Below are 12,967 nucleotides of genomic sequence, written 5' to 3'. Positions count from 1 at the left end.
ACAACGTGGCTCACAGCACCTTGCCCAGGACCGATCCTGACCCCAAACCACGGCGTTCCGGTCCGCACGAACCCAGGGAACGTAACCATACCATGACCAGGAGGAAAAAGGAGGGGAACCGGCCGATGAGACTGATGGAGTTTTACTCCTATGAAGCCAGGCAAGATGGCGCCGGCCCGGCGTCCACGCCGACATCTGCAGCTAAAAACAACTGCAAGCAATCGAAAACACAAAAAAGAAGCAGCCCTCCTAAAGACTCAAGGTCTCCCCCAGCCACCCCATCAACAGGGAGCCCGGAGAAGTCCAGATTCAAGACGGATGCCATGGATGACAGCACTGAGGTGAGCTCTCCCCCTGACTCAGGTGATGACACCAGGGAGCTGCCTGACTCCATTGATACATTCCCTACAAACGGCCAGCCTGTCATAGATACTATGCTAAAAGAGATGTTAGTATCACTGAGGGGATCACTACACTCAGATATGATCTCCTGTATGCACAAATTTAGTAATGAGATCAAATCGGTGACTAATAAAGTGACCCATATAGAACATAAAATGGGGGAATACGCTACAACAATAAACAACTTGGTTGATGCTAATGAAGCCAAAGATGAAGATATAGAGGGGATCAAAGCCAAAATGGCGGCCATTGAGGACAGATCCAGAAGAAATAACCTGAAGATCAGAGGGGTCCCAGAAACCGTTAAACAACAAGATTTGAGGGACTATGCCACCCAGCTATTCACAGCCATTTTACCAGAATTATCAACATTAGATCTTACGGTGTACAGAATCCACAGATTACCTAAACCCGCCTACCTAGGAGAAGACATACCGCGGGACGTGATCCTGCGCCTTCACTTCTACCACACCAAGGAAAGAATAATGGCGGCTGCAAGGCAGAGGGAAGTGATTCCATTGCCATATTCAAACCTGCAATTCTACGCAGACTTATCACAATACACGCTACAAAAAAGGAGAAATATGACGACCCTAACTAAAGCACTCAGAAACCACAAGATTGGATACAAATGGGGCTTTCCAACCAAATTGATAGTAACAAAAGAAGGCAAGGAGTATGTGATGGATTCCCTAGCTAAAGGCATAGCACTACTCAGCTCTTGGGGGATAATCTCCGACAATCAGACACCCCCTAGATCAAGAAGCCCCAACGCAAGCCTGAGTCCAGAATGGCGTACGGTTGACCGCAGGAATGCCCGTACTCACTACTGACACCAGCATGGGCAACCCACACCACCAACGACCCGCGTTGGAGTACACACCACCGCTCCGTTAAGTTTATTTAAACTTACTACCCACAAGTTATTGCCTGAGTGACCGAAAGTCACACTTTAACGTTTCTACTTGCTAGCTGATATGCAGCCACAAATGTTGAACCTCAGTTCCTACAAGTTTTTTTTTTCCCTTTTCCTTTTTTTTCTTCTTCTCTTACGCCAACAGTCAAGACCATTGCTTCACACCTGGGAGGATGTTGCACCAACCAAGAAAAGTCATCTCCAGGAGGTCTCAACGTCCAGCAAGAAATCAACCTACAGGCCAAGCACCTAGACGAAGTAAGTGACACTTATAATATAAGTCAAACACCCCATCACATAAACCGAATACATGGCAGTGAATTTCCTGACCATTAATGCAAAGGGACTTAACCATCCGGCCAAGCGAAAGTCCTTATGGAAGGAAGCGATACAAAAAAACACTGATATCCTATGCACACAAGAAACCCACTTCCACATTGACTCTCCACCTAAATGCTCCCATCCGAGATTCCCCCATATTTTCTGCGCAAACGCAAAAGCTAAAACGAAAGGGGTGATGATCCCAATTAAAGATACAATAACATTCCTCCTGCATAAGATCCTATTGGACCCACAAGGCCGCTACATAGTTATGGTGTGTGACATTAACTCTGAAACTTTCACTTTGGCAAACATTTATGCCCCAAATGCAGGGCAATCCAAATTCCTGCACTCAGTACTCAAGAAGATTGAACAAGTACGCCAAGGAGCAACAGTGATATGCGGAGACTTCAACATGGTGCCTGACTCTGCTCTGGACTCAACATCCAACCCTAAAAGATCTCCACCAACTCTACAACCTATACTTAGCAAGTATTCATTGTATGATGCATGGAGATGCCTTAATGCTAATGAAAGAGACTACTCTTTTTTTTCCCACTGTCATAAATCTTACAGTAGAATAGACCTATTTTTGGTTGATAAACGGTTGCTGTTTAAATGTAGAAATGCTAAAATACACAATATAGCTTGGTCGGATCATGCCCCAGTGGAGCTACAAGTGGGGAAACCTTCTAAGATTAAAAACACTTCCATATGGAGAGCCAACCCCAGGCTGTTCCAGCATGACCCGACCAAGCTGTACATAGAACAGCAGATGAAGGAGTTTTTCTCACTCAATAAGGGGTCGGTTTCAGATCCATTCACCCTGTGGAATACCCACAAGGCATTTGTAAGGGGGGTGTTGATGCAACAAGAGGCAAGGACCAGGAGGATGAGGCAACAGCAGACAACGAGAATCATAAACCAAATTGAAATTTTGGAGAGGCAAAATATGACATTTACTTCTCAAAACTTGATTGATCAACTCAATATGCTCCGTACAGAGTTGAGACTAACTCTACTGGAGGACTTTGAAAAGGCCTCCAGGAAGCTAAAACTGACATACTATACTAGCGGTAATAGAGCAGGGAAATTACTTGCCAATCAACTAAAAGGTCACAGACATAAAACACACATACCATATATTACGCATCCAAAAACACAAATCAAACACCAACACCTACAAGAAATAGCCGATGCCTTTAGCCACTACTACGGCTCTTTATATAATCTTAAAAATGACTCCACTATACCGCAACCCAATATAGAAAATATAGAAACATTCCTACAAAATATACACTTACCTAAACTTACTGCAGAACACCTTCAAACACTGAATTCCCCCATTACAGAATCAGAAGTCAGTCTTACCATACAGTCACTGCCTATAAACAAATCCCCCGGACCTGATGGCTTTTCAGGGGAATATTATAAAGCCTTTCACAATATACTAACCCCACATATGACAGAGATGTTCGGTGCTGCTGTTGCCTCCTCGTCATTCCCTCCTGAGATGTTGAAAGCAACCATAATTGCATTGCCTAAACCAGGGAAGGCACCGGATACCCCACAAAATTTTAGACCTATATCCCTGTTAAATATGGATATTAAGACTTATGCAAAATTATTAGCGAATAGGTTAATGCATATTCTTCCTGAAATTATTCACATAGATCAATCAGGGTTCACTAAGGGAAGGCAAACTTTAGATGCCACAAGAAGACTGATCAACGTAATCCACATTGTGGACAGAAGTAAAACGCCTTCTCTGCTCCTCGCTTTGGACGCAGAGAAGGCATTTGATAGAATCCATTGGCAGTTTCTCTCTCAGGTGCTGGAGAGGTTTGGGTTTGGGGGTTCAATATACTCAGCCATTATGGCCTTATACACACATCCATCAGCACAAGTACTCATAGCAGGAGCGCTATCCTCCCCGTTCCAGATTACGAACGGGACGAGGCAGGGATGCCCTCTTTCCCCCCTGATCTTTTACTTATTAATGGAACCATTGGCAACCCATCTGCGAACACACCCAGGCATTTCCGGTGTACAGATAGGCCAAAGAAGCCATACCATCAGTCTATTCGCAGACGACATCATACTGATGCTCACAAATGCAGAAGCCTCCCTACCATCAGTCCATAAGGCCCTACAAACATTCAATAGAATATCGTACTATAAAGTAAACTAATCTAAGTCCTATATATTAAACCTAGGAATATCGCCACAGGTTAGTCACAAGCTACAACAAAAATTCCCATACATATGGAAAACGGAAGGAATAAAATACTTGGGTATTACACTAACTCCTAAGCCTGGAGATTTATTGACAGCCAACTACATCCCCTTTCTGAAACAGCTTCCCGACAAACTAAAAAAACTGGCAAAACCGAACTCTCGTGGCTGGGCACACTTGCAGCTTTCAAGATGCAAATTCTGCCACAGATACTCTACCTATTTAGGACCCTTCCAATCCTACTACCAAACTCTTTCTTTAATTCCCTGCAACCTATAATAAATAGATATATATGGCAAGGAAAGAAGGCAAGATGTGCCTTCACTAAACTTATAAAACACAGGACAGCAGGAGGAGTAGGACACGTACACATGCAGGACTACTACTTTGCAACTATACTAGCACAAACAAGAAACTGGTTGACATCGGAGAAGGATCTGTCTACACTGTGGACAGAGATAGAAAAAATCCAAATAAAAAATAAATCACTGAAAGATTTTCTCATGACAGCCCATATGAACTTTTCCCTAGATGTAAAGCTATCCCCAACCATACTTGCAGCAATAAGAGCATGGGGTTATCTTAGAAATTACCCAAAGTGGACGGGCACATTGGTTCCATTTAAGCTCCAGATCTCCGCACTTAGTCATATCATTCCAGATATTAACTTAAAGACATGGAAGACGAGGGGTATACAGCACATCGAGGACTTAGTAGAGGGTAGCTCAATTAAATCATTCAAAATGATACAGGAGGAATTTGGTATACCACACACAGAATACTATAAATACGTACAGATTACGCAATTCCTGAAAAAACACCCCAACATATTTACTAACTTACCAACAAAGATACTCCAATATCTAACACAAACCACTACAAAACTAAAAGGGATATCAACCCTATATCTGGGTCTCCAAGAAAAAAAGGTCTGCACCAAATCCCCAAACATATCAGCTTGGGAAATGGAAATAGGACGATATTATCCGGTGGAAAAATGGGAATCAACTTTCAACAATATATACAACTCCACTAAAAGCACTAACCTAAGGGAGATGCAGCAAAAAATATTCCACAAGTGGTACCTCACACCCAGTCGTATATCTAAAATCTACCACAACTCCTCTCCTGAATGTTGGAGATTATGTGGAGAGTGCGGCACGCTATCCCACATCCTATGGAATTGCCCTAAAATAAAACCATTATGGAGGCAAATAGAAAGCATAATACGAAATTTTTCGTACCAAACCCCTCCTTTAAGCTCATCAATGGCTATATTATCAATAGACCTAGAATCTATTCCGAACCAGGTTAGAACGATAATTTCCCACATATTGCTGGTAACCAGGCTTACAATTCTTAGACACTGGAAGGATACAGAGCCCCCATCCATTACAGAAGTAATAACCACAGTTCACAATTATGGTACATATGAAGTTTTACATGCATCAGCTATGGGGAACTATGAGAAGATATCCAAACTATGGGAACCATGGAATACATGGTACTCAAGACGATTGAATTATTGAAAGTAAAAGTGAGTTAAATTGAGACATCTAACCAGGGGAAGCAATTAGACTGTTGGGACAAACTGTATTTGTTTTCTTGTTTTCTTTTTATGTTACCTTAAATAATTGTTAAGACTAGAGATACTCTATATATGAAGGTACAAGCAGGGGCGGACTGACAACTCATGGGGCCCCCGGGCAATAGAAGATCATGGGGCCCCCTGTGTCTCCGCCCACATGCAAGCCGCACCTACACAAAGCCCCACTTACATGGGGCACACAGTAAGGCACATCACATGGCACACAGCAGAGCACGGGGCACATCATGGGGCATGGGGCACACAGTAGGGCACATCACAGGACACATAATGGGGCACCCAGCAGGGTTTATTATGCTGTACACATCAGGGCACATTATTGAGCACACCATGGTGCATCACAGAGGGTACAGGGCACATCAGTGGGTACACAGCGGGGCACATCACAGAGCACATCAGGAGATACACAGCAGGGAGCATGCCGCACATCACAGGGCATGTGGCAAATAGTAGGGCACACAACAGGGCACACAGTAGGGCACATCCTTGGGAACAGGACACAGGCGGTACACATCAGAGCACACATCCCAGGGCATGGGGCACACAAAGCACATTACAGGGCACACAGTAGAGCACAACAGGCGGTACACAGCAGGGCACATCACAAGGCACATCACAGGGCAAGGGGCACAGAGTAGGGCACATAAGGGGGTACACTAGCAGGGCACATCACAGGCCATGGGGCACGCAGTAGGGCAAATAGCAGGGCACAAACCAAAACACAGGGCACACAGTAGAGCACTGGGATCCTCCAGACTTAACACAGTGTCTTTCAGGGTAGCCATCAGGGGGGAAGGCGACACAGTGGGGGTGGAGGACACAGGGAGACACCATGGGGGGGGGTTGGAGGGCACAGGGGGACACTGTAGGTGGGTGGAGGGCACAGGGGGACACTGTGTGTGAGTGGCACAGGGAGACACCATGGGGGGGGGATGGAAGACACAGGGGGACACTGTGGGGGGTGAAGGGCACAGGGAGATACTGTGGGGAGGTGGAGGGCACAGGGGGACACTGTGGGGAGGTGGGGGACACTGTGGGGGGGTGGAGGGCACTGTGGGGGGCACAGGGGGACACTGTGGGGAGGTGGGGGCACAGGGGGACACTGTGGGGAGGTGGAGGGCACAGGGGGACACTGTGGGGGGGTGGAGGGCACAGGGGGGCACTGTGGGGAGGTGGAGTGCACAGGGGGACACTGTGGGGAGGTGGAGGGCACAGGGGGACACTGTGGGAAGGTGGGGGGCACAGGGGGACACTGTGGGGAGGTGGAGGGCACAGGGGGGCACTGTGGGGGGCACATGGGGACACTGTGGGGAGGTGGGGGAGCACAGGGGGGCACTGTGGGGAGGTGAGGGCACTGGGGAGGTGGGGGGGCACAGGGGGACACTGTGGGGAGGTGGAGGGCACAGGGGGGCACTGTGGGGAGGGGGGAGGTGGGGGGCACAAGGGGGCACTGTGGGGAGGTGGGGGGCACATGGGGACACTGTGGGGAGGTGGGGGGCACAGGGGGTCAGTGTGGGAAGGTGGGGGGCACTGTGGGGAGGTGGGGGGCACAGGAGGACACTGTGGGGAGGTGGGGGGCACATGGGGACACTGTGGGGAGGTGGGGGGCACAGGGGGTCACTGTGGGGAGGTGGGGGGGCACTGTGGGGAGGTGGGGGCACAGGGGGACACTGTGGGGAGGTAGAGGGCACAGGGGGACACTGTGGGGAGGTGGGGGGCACAGGGGGGCACTGTGGGGAGGTGGAGGGCACAGGGGGACACTGTGGGGAGGTGGGGGGCACAGGGGGACACTGTGGAGGGCACAGGGGGACACTGTGGGGAGGTGGGGGGCACAGGGGGACACTGTGGGGAGGTGGGGGGTACAGGGGGACACTGTGGGGAAGTGGAGGGCACTGTGGGGAGCACAGGGGGCACTGTGGGGAGGTGGGGGCACAGGGGTCACTGTGGGGAGGTGGGGGGCAAAGGGGGACACTGTGGGGAGGTGGGGGTCACTGTGGGGAGGTGGGGGGCACAGGGGGTCACTGTGGGGGGTGGAGGGCACAGGGGGGCACTGTGGGGAGGTGGGGGGCACAGGGGGACACTGTGGGGAGGTGGGGGGCACAGGCAGACACTGTGGGGGCACAGGGGGACACTGTGGGGAGGTGGGGGTCACTGTGGGGAGGTGGGGGGCACAGGGGGTCACTGTGGGGGTGGAGGGCACACAGGGGGGCACTGTGGGGAGGTGGGGGGCACAGGAGGACACTGTGGGGAGGTGGGGGGCACAGGAGGACACTGTGGGGAGGTGGGGGGGCACAGGAGGACACTGTGGGGAGGTGGGGGGCACAGGGGGACGCTGTGGGGAGGTGGGGGGCACAGGGGGACACTGTGGGGAGGTGGGGGGCACAGGGGGACACTGTGGGGGCACAGGGGGACACTGTGGGGAGGTGGGGGGCACAGGGGGACACTGTGGGGAGGTGGAGGTCACTGTGGGGAGGTGGGGGGCACAGGGGGTCACTGTGGGGGTGGAGGTCACACAGGGGGGCACTGTGGGGAGGTGGGGGGCACAGGAGGACACTGTGGGGAGGTGGGGGGCACAGGGGGACACTGTGGGGAGGTGGGGGTCACAGGGGGACACTGTGGGGAGGTGGGGGGCACAGGGGGACACTGTGGGGAGGTGGGGGGCACTGTGGGGAGGTGGGGGCACAGGGGGACACTATGGGTGGGAAGCTGTGCAGCAACTTTCTAATAGCAGCACGTGGTACAAGCTGCTGCACTTTCCTTCCTACATGCAGAGTAGCGCAGGAAGCGGCTGTATACAGACCTCTCGTGATGCGCTCCTCCTCGCCGGCCCCTCCTCTTTTCTGTCCATCCGAGGTGATGACAGATACAAGCACCTGGGGTGGACAGGAGGGAAGGAGGGGACGGCGGGGAGGAGGAGGAGCGCATCACGAGGTGTGTGTATACACTGCAGTCTCTTAGCAGTGAGCAGGGATCCAATCAGCCCGTCAATCACAGCTAGCTGACGGGTAGATCGGGTCCCGAAGTGGAAGCTGCCATGGGGCCCCCTACTGGCCACGGGCCCTCGGTCAGCGTCCGAATTGCCCGATGGTCAGTCCGCCCCTGGGAACAAGCATATGATAACTTACTAATGTAGACAGCCACAGTATTTGCAACCGCTAGAAGCACTAAAAAACAAGTTGCAGCAAACATGGCTTCATGTTGGAGGATGCGACCATATTGAGAGATCGCTCAATCCAAAGACAGAGAGGCCATGAATAAACACCACAACAGGTTTATAGCATCTACTCAACATAATGTAACATACAGTTATTATAATGAAAAAATGTGTAATATGCTACAGTACTATGGAACGAAAGATAACAGAACAAAAATGTATGTATCATATCTTGTACACTGTTCAATAAAAAATATTTAAAGAAAAAAAAAAATATATATATATAAAAATATAAAAGTGGGTGTGTGCCCAGTGGGATTAATATCCTGTGCTACTTGTGTGCAAGACCAGTGCCTTATGATACTAGGGCATAAATAGCTACCCTTCCACCCAAGTGTGAATTGATCCAATAAAATTAATAAATAAATCAATCAATAAGCATTCCCTCTAGTGTGTGAAGAGGAGTAAATAGATAAATGTCTAAATGCAAATCCTCCTTCTCATAATTATAATACCTGTGTATAAATAATATTGATCCAAAAATAACCATCTAACCAATATACATGCACCCGTAAGGCTGAACAGGTGGAGAGTGTAATCAAAATACAATACTATCACATTAAAAAAGTGCAATACTAGTGAAAAAATCGTGTGAAAAGTCCCAAATTAAAAAAGTTCCAACATAGATTTAATTGCATAAAGTTGCATGAAGTTCCACCATGAATAGGGTTCCTGTAAATAGTGACTTTCGTGATAACACCAATTTGTATCCAGTGACTTGCGGTGCTCCCCCTCAAGGATCCCCACTCACCGGCTCCCTACACCCCTGCAGGGGTAATAGGCATGTAGTATCAGGCCGTGGGTGGCATCTGGGATTTCAGTAGAGTTGTCCCCGGGGGTTCCCCTCCAGATATGATATCTCCTTCAAAGATCCTGGTTGTCCTCATAAGAAAGAGACAGGGCTCCCGTAGTGTGATACCGTAAAATGATTTTATTTAAAACACTAGTTAAACCAGCACAAAACGAATAAAAAATAAAATATAAAAGATTCCAAACTCCTGCTACAGGAGCCTGGCAATCACACTGCATTAGGGAAATCAAGCCCGGAGAGGAGCTCGTGGATGTATTCCCTCAGCTGAGTGGCGTGCGCCTCAGCTGCGCTCCACACTCTCTCCGACTTCCGTGTGTGACGTAAGTACGTAGCTCCGCCAGAGAGAGTGTGGAGCGCAGCTGAGGCGCACGCCGCTCAGCTGAGGGAACAGACTGCTGAGAGACAGACACGCTGATTCATTTCAGAACAGTCAATCTTAGCTGGTCCGTTTGAATTGTCACTTTGTCAGAGAACCTGAACTATTTCGTTTGAGCATAAGCTAAGCACATCAGCAGAACAGTAGTGAAGCAAGCTACATCTGTGTTGTGAACTTGATAGACTAGTGATACTAGTGTTGCTGCTAGTGTTGTGATAGCCTCAGAGGCTGCCCATGTTGTGGTGGGGGGTGATTTATAGATTGAGATTCTATATACCCTATCTCCACTCCAGTCCATTTGCTGACTTGCAGTTGCTGTAAAGTTCAGAAATGTACCGTAGGACAGGTAGCAGTCCACTTTTTTCATCTGCTGCTAACTCCCCTTCTCCCTCTATTATTATGGAAGAATCCTGTGATGATATCACCGACCTCCCAGTCCCCAGCCCCCCTGCTGTTAGCAGCACTAGTTCTAATTCACCAAGTGTAACTGTAGTGGCAACAGCTTCCACCACTGGTGTGCTACCTGCTGCAGCTATATCAGCCCTAAACAGATATCAACAGGGTCAAGGGGCTGCATCCCACCGCAGCAACGTTTGGTAATACTTTCAAACATTGGAAAGCGGGTTCTTTGCCAAGTGTAAATTGTGTGGGAAGCAAGAAAGTAGGGGTAAAAAGTTAGGTCATTTAACCAATGCTGGTATGATCCTACACCTTAAAAATTACCATCACTCTACTGCGGGCAGAGGCAGAAAAAGAAGATGGTAGCGCAGGAAGCAGCATAATGGACTCTGACTGTACTGGTGGTACCTCCTCAAGCACACCACTTACTCAGAGCACAGGAGGCAATAGAGAGAGTTCAATTAATACAACCCGTCCACATGCAGTAGTTCCACTGCTGACCCAATCAGGCTCCTCATCCTCCCAAGGACATCATCAGCCTACCCTCGATAGTTTTGTTGGCTTTAGTTCCAAGGGCATGTCAAAACAGCAGGCCAACAAGATCACCCACCTCATTGGCCAATTCATTGCTGTTGGAGGAGCCTCTTTTCGCATGATTGAAGGGGAGCCGTTTAAACAGCTCATGCATGCCCTTGCTCCACGATACATTGTTCCTGCACGAACAACTTTCAGCAGAAAGATTATTCCAGCACTATACCACTCGTGCGTTGGATTATTGAAAGAAAAAATGGCCAAAGCGAGGGTCAGACAATTCATTTGACTGATTTGTGGACAGCTCCCAGCAGTCAACACGCTTTCCTGTCTTTGACTGCACACTGGTGGCAGGCCACTGTGCCTGTTGGTGGTGGCACTGGTGTAAGAGTTCAAACTCCATCAGGAAGGAGGTCTGCAGCGCAAGACCAGCAGGGTTATCAAGCTTTCCTGCTCCACACAGAAGTCCAGCTCTGCCAACATATTGTGGGCAATTAGATCAATGTTGGCCAATTGGTTTGGAGAGCGGGCAGTCACCAATGTCTCTCTTGAGTTCATTGTGACAGACGGAGGTTCAAACATGGTTAAAGCTCTCCAAGATGGATCTTTTGTCGGTGTGCGCTGTTCTGCACACATACTGCATTTAGTGGTCAAGGGTGCAATCCCAGTGGAGAAAGACAACAAGATTGCTCAAATCTTGGACCTTTGCAGAAAGATTGCAGGGCATTTCTACCGCAGTGTAGGGGCTAGTCAACTGTTGAGGGAGGAGCAAGAACAATCAGGGCTCCCCATTCATCGCCTGAAACAAGATGTCAGCACCCGGTGGAACTATACCCGGAAATGCTGGAACGCATTTTGGAGCAAAAGACAGCCATCCACAATCTATCATACCGCCACAGCATCGGGATTGATTCCACACTGGGACGTGATGACTGGTGTATAATTGGGCAGCTCATTTATGTCTTAAAACCCTTTCGGAATGTGACGGAAAACTCGAGTCAGAGCAATGCCAGCCTAGGACAGGTCATACCCTTGTTTACCTATCTCATAGATAAGATGGAATTGCTCCTAGAAAACAGTGAGCCTGTTAGTGGCAGCCCACTTCATGCCGATGTAGCGTCTTTCATCAGAAAGCTACAAGCTAACTTAAAAGATCGGCTAAATGACCGTGTCCGCAAAAGCCCTGAACTCATGCTGGCTTCCCTGTGTGATCCCTGGATAAAAGGTAAACTGGCACTCAGAGACAACAGCCTCTCCTACTGGAAAGAAAAATTGATTGAAAGGGTCTTTGCAGCAACAGAGATGTACGACGGATGAGGCCGGTTTGGAAGATTCACCTGCCATGTCGGCTATTCCAAGACCTGGCACCATCACTCAAAAACAACAGAGTGGAGCATGTGCATGTTGGGTAGAGGCACTTGACAATCTGGTGGATGCAGGTCAAGCAGCAGGTAATTGAGAGGAGAGCAGTGCCTCTGAAATGGTCAGGGCCTACCTATATGAAGCACCTTTGCTTCCTACAGAGGACCCTTTGGCCTATTGGGGTAGTAAGAAAAGTTTGTGGCCTGGTCTTTGCCTGGATGCCCAGCAACTACTATCCTGTCCTCCAACCACTGTGCAAAGTGAGAGTTTTCTCTATTACTGGGAATATCCTTAATCCACACCGTTCACAACTAACACCCCATTTGATGGAACAAATAACTTTCCTCAAATTTAACCTCCCCAAGCTGGGTTACCCTACCCCTAACTTGTGAGACCTGAATAATTGTTACCATGTGAAGATAGATGGGACTAGAGTGACTTGAGTGTGCGTGATTGAATGAATGAATGTTGTGTGAATGGACAGTGAAGATAGATGGGACTCAGAGGAACCATCCAAATGTTGAGGAAAATCATTTTTTTGTATTTTCTTACAACTTGACACAATAGCAGTTGTCTACTTGACTTTGGTGTGACCCCAAGATTTAAATAGAATTATATTGTTTTAAGCAATCCAAATTTTTCCCTTTATTCCTTCCATCACCCTTTTTTGTAATGAATGTTTTGTAGAGTGACTAGAGTGTACGTGATTGCATGAATGAATGTTGTGTGAATGGACAGTAGCAAGGGTTGAAGCCTTGACGTGGCACTACTGCTCATGTGTCGCTGTCTTTGT

This window comes from Aquarana catesbeiana, linkage group LG01 (assembly GCF_042186555.1).
Source record: "Aquarana catesbeiana isolate 2022-GZ linkage group LG01, ASM4218655v1, whole genome shotgun sequence".
NCBI classification, from domain to species: Eukaryota; Metazoa; Chordata; class Amphibia; order Anura; family Ranidae; genus Aquarana; species Aquarana catesbeiana.
Note: the sequence above shows the minus strand (reverse complement) of the source record.